Source organism: Schistocerca piceifrons, chromosome 5, assembly GCF_021461385.2.
Source record: "Schistocerca piceifrons isolate TAMUIC-IGC-003096 chromosome 5, iqSchPice1.1, whole genome shotgun sequence".
Classification (NCBI taxonomy): Eukaryota; Metazoa; Arthropoda; class Insecta; order Orthoptera; family Acrididae; genus Schistocerca; species Schistocerca piceifrons.
The window spans coordinates 601,574,774-601,579,697 of NC_060142.1; the positions used below are offsets into that span (position 1 = coordinate 601,574,774).

Sequence of the window (4,924 nt, forward strand, 5' to 3'; positions counted from 1 at the left end):
TTCTTGCTCTGTTCCACACTACCATCTCTTAAAGGTTCCTACTCTGCAATCTTAGCAGCAACAGTGCTGGTACTTGTATAAGACTGTAACAGGTATCAGAACGGTTTTCGCTTACAGCTATCTACTAGTTCGTTCCCGCAACAGTGACCCTTACCTGAAATTGATATAATTATCCTTCTCCACCAGCATTGAAAGTCTAATATCATCACGGAATCACCCACTATGCACATATGTATTTACAGGCGCCGGCGCTTATAACTTTGGCGCTCTGTAGCGTCGTTGGATGGCGTTCCTGGACATTGGTTCTTGCTTAAAACTTGATCTACTAAGTCACCTCTACAATGTTTGCAAGTGTGTCACATGAATTGCGAAATACCCTCCAGATGGATATATTATCCACGCAAGTTTGGCCTGCGGTGAAGCCACTCTATACTTCTCTTACTATAATTCCATCCCCCAGAAGTTCTTTTATGAATTGATCATCCTATTTTTCTATATGTGTAAGTGCATGAATAAAAAACGTAATGGGTTCAGCTGCGATTTGCAACAAACCTTATAGCTAAGTCTCTGAAAGTTCTTTTTTTTTTTTTTAATTTATTAGCTTCCGAGCCGCGTCCATTCAGACAGCCTAACTGTGAAATATCAATCATAATGATACGAAAGTAAAGACAACACAACACCTAGTTCGTGAGGAGAGAAAAATCTCCTTGCTGGCGGGAATCGAACCCGGGCGTCCTGGCTTAGCAATACGCTGTGCTAACAGTGCGAAAATGGTAACACTTGACCGGCTCGCCGTCGACTTGGAAGTTTTGGAGCTTTAAGCCCATTTTACACGATTAGCTATCTTGCCTTAATTGAGTACTCGTCTCAATTATTTTCGTTTACTCGTCAGTGCAAAATTGCGTGTGTTGTGAGAGCTGTCTGCGCTGGAATTGACATCTGAATGGTAAAAGTAACACTATGGGGGACTGTCATTTTTACTAAATGGCTCTGAGCACTATGGGACTTAACATCTATGGTCATCAGTCCCCTAGAACTTAGAACTACTTAAACCTAACTAACCTAAGGACATCACACAACACCCAGCCATCACGAGGCAGAGAAAATCCCTGACCCCGCTGGGAATCGAACCCGGGAACTCGGGCGTAGGAAGAGAGAACGCTACCGCAAGGCCACGAGATGCGGGCATTTTTACTAAAAAATCGAAATGTACTCCTAGTGCAAAATGTAAATATCAGTATAATATGGGAACTAATTAACGACAAAGCAGAATTCATAGTGGACATTCTTTTCAAACGTTGTGTGGTAAATGCCTTACACTACAAAAATTACCGCGCGGGGTAGCCGCGCTGTCCGAGGCGCCTTGATACAGTTCGCGCTGCTGTCCCCGTCGGAGGTTCGAGTCCTCCCTCGGGCATGGGTGTGTGTTGTCCTTAGCGTAAGACAGTTGAAGTTAGATTAAGTAGTGTGTAAGCCTAGGGACCGATGACCTCAGCAGTTTGGTCCCATAGGAACTTACCACGACCACCACTCCAAAAACTACAAGAATACGAAAAGTGTCATCTACACAGTTCAGAACACATATGTATTTATTTGTTCGCGAAAATAGGCACTTGCAAACACATCAATACCTCTAATGCCGTTAATAGAGGCATTTTGCTTTATAGTGTGTAACTTGTTTTCTTGATAAGTGCCAAATAACACCGAAAATTATTTTTGTCGTCAAATAATTGTGACTTTTTCAGTATTGAAGTAATTATCTAGATAGATAGTCCGCAATCCACCGTGCTGTGCGTGGGTGAGGGTACCATGTAATGCTACTAGTCATTCCCTCTCTTCTTCCACTCGCAAATACAGCGAGGGAAAAACGACTGTCTATTAGACTACGTAAAAGTCCAAATTTCTCTTACCTTCGTGGTCCTAACGCGCATTGTATGTCGGTGGCAGCAGGATCGTTCGGCAGACAGCTTAAAATGCCGGTTCTCAAAATTTTCTCAATAGCGTTCCTCGAAAAGAAAGTCACCTTCTCCAGGAGTTCCCATTTGAGTTCCCGAAGCATCTCAGTAACACTTAACACGTGTTGTTCGAATCTACCGGTAACAAATGTAGCAGCCCGCCTTTCAATTGCTTTGATGTCTTCTTCAATCCAACCTGGTAGTGATACCAAACACTCGGGCAGAACTTAAGAAAAGGTCGCACGAGCGTCCTATACGCGTTCTCCTTTACTCTTGAACTGCATCTTCCTAAAATTATCCCAATAAACCGAAGTCGACCATTCGTCTTCCCTACCACAGATCTCACATGTTCGTTCCACTACATATCGCTTTGCAAGGTTTCGCCCACATATTTAAACGACTTCACTCTGTCAAGCTGTGGCAACAGCCTTGCCGCAGTGGATACACCGGTTCCCGTCAGATCACCGAAGTTAAGCGCTGTCGGGCGTGGCCGGCACTTGGATGGGTGACCATCCGGGCCGCCATGAGCTATTGCCATTTTTCGGGGTGCACTCAGCCTCGTGATGCCTGAGGAGCTACTCGACCAAATAGTAGCGGCTCCGGTCAAAGAAAACCATCATAACGACCCGGAGAGCGGTGTGCTCACCACACGCCCCTCCTATCCGCATCCTCAGCTGAGGGTGACACGGTGGTCGGATGGTACGGATGGGCGACTTGTGGCCTGAAGACGGACTGCTTTACTGTGTCAAGCAGGACAGTACTAATGCTGTGGCGGAACATTACAGGTTTTTCCTTCGTACCCATCCATTGACTTACATTTTTAGCTCTCATTGATGACACGAACTAGAAATTTTGTGCTAGTCGTCTTTTGTCTTCCTATAGCCACTCAACTGCGACACCTTACAGTACATTACAGTATCATCAGTAATCGCAGACTGCTGCCCACCCTGTCCACCAAACCGTTTTGATTGAAACAAGTTTATCTGTTTACATTCTTATTTACACATAGTGTAGGCTTCTCCTCTGTAAAATGTAGACGATTTTTTGCTTTCAGATGTCTCGTCTCCCTTGTAGGAGAACACTAGTAGGAAAAATACATGGAGCTTGTATAACTTTTCAATGAGTCATGAAAACAAAACAAACAACACAATGAAGATTAAGAAGGCAGATTCGATTTATATAAGAGCTTGATCCGAATAGGTTAATTCCCTATATCAGCGGAGGCCACCGTACGGCCGGCCGGGGTGGGTGGCTGAGCGGTTCTAGGCGCTGGAACCGCGCAACCGCTACGGTCGCAGGTGCACCCATCTGCAGGTGGTCGCTCATGTCGGCACCAATGATGTGTGTCGCTATGGTTAGAAGGAAATCCTCTCTGGCTTCCGGCGGCTATCTGATTTGGTGGAGACTGCCAGTCTCGCTCGCTAGCGGGATGAAAGCAGAGCTCACCATCTGCAACTTCGTCGACAGGACTGACTGCGGACCTTTGCTACAGAGCCGAGTGGAGGGTCTGAATCAGAAGCTGAGACGGTTCTGAGACCGTGTGGGCTGCAGATTCCTCGACTTGCGCCATAGGGTGGTGGGGTTTCGAGTTCCGCTGGATAGGTCAAAAAAATGGCTCTGAGCACTATGGGACTCAACTGCTGAGGTCATTAGTCCCCTAGAACTTAGAACTAGTTAAACCTAACTAACCTAAGGACAACACAAACATCCATGCCCGAGGCAGGATTCGAACCTGCGACCGTAGCAGTCACGCGGTTCCGGACTGAGCGCCTGAACCGCTAGACCACCGCGGCCGGCTGGATAGGTCAGGAGTCCACTACACACAGCAGGCGGCTACACGGGTGGCAGGGGTTGTGTGGTGTGGACTCGTCGGTTTTTTAGGTTAGATGGCCTTGGGCAAGTACAGAAAGGTCAACAGCCTCAAAGGGTGCGGGGAAAAGTCAAGACATGCGGGGACCAAGTAGCAATCGGTATTGTAATTGTAAACTGTCGAATCTGCGTTGGTAAAGTACCGGAACTTGAAGCGCTGATAGAAAGCACCGAATCTGAAATCGTTATAGGTACGGAAAGCTGGCTGAAGCCAGAGATAAAATCTGCCGAAATTTTTACAAAGGCACAGACGGTGTTTAGAAAGGATAGATCGCATGCAACCGGTGGTGGCGTGTTTGTCGCTGTTAGTAGTAGTTTATCCAGAAGTGAAATAGAAGTGGATAGTTCCTGTGAATTATTATCGGTGGAGGCTATAGTCAACAACCGAGCTAGGTTAATAATTGGCTCCTTATACCGACGTCCCGACTCAGCAGCATTAGTGGCAGGAGAACTGAGAGAAAATCTGGAATACATTTCACATAAATTTCCTCAGCACGTTATGATCTTAGGTGGAGATTTCAATTTACCAGATATAGACTGAGACACTCAGATGTTTAGGACGGGTGGTAAGGACATGGCATCGAGTGACATTATATTGAGTGCACTATCCGAAAATTACCTCGAGCAATTAAACAGAGAACCGACTCGTGGAGATAACATCGTGGACTTACTCATAACAAACAGATCCGAACTTTTCGACTCTGTAAGCGCAGACCAGGGAATCAGTGATCATAAGGCCGTTGCAGCATCCCTGAGTATGGAAGTAAATAGGAATATAAAAAAGGTAGGAAGGTTTATCTGTTTAGCAAGAGTAATGGGAGACAGATTTCAGACTACTTAACAGATCAAAACGAAAATTTCTGTTCCGACACAATGTTGAGTGTTTATGGAAAAAGTTCAAGGCAATTGTAAAATGCGTTTTAGACAGGTACATGCCGAGTAAAAGTGTGAGGGACGGGAAAAACCCACCGTGGTTCAACAACAAAGTTAGGAAACTACTGCGAAAGGAAAGAGAGTTTCACTGCAGTTTAAACGCAGGCAAAACCTCTCAGACAAACAGAAGCTAAACGATGTCAAAGTTAGCGTAAGGAGGGCAATGC

General features: G+C 45.7%; 1 pseudogene; it reads left to right on the forward strand.

The window, feature by feature from the left end:
* Window positions 1–2,374: 2,374 nt before the first annotated feature.
* On the forward strand, window positions 2,375–2,492 carry LOC124799489 (annotated as a pseudogene).
* Window positions 2,493–4,924: the final 2,432 nt, after the last annotated feature.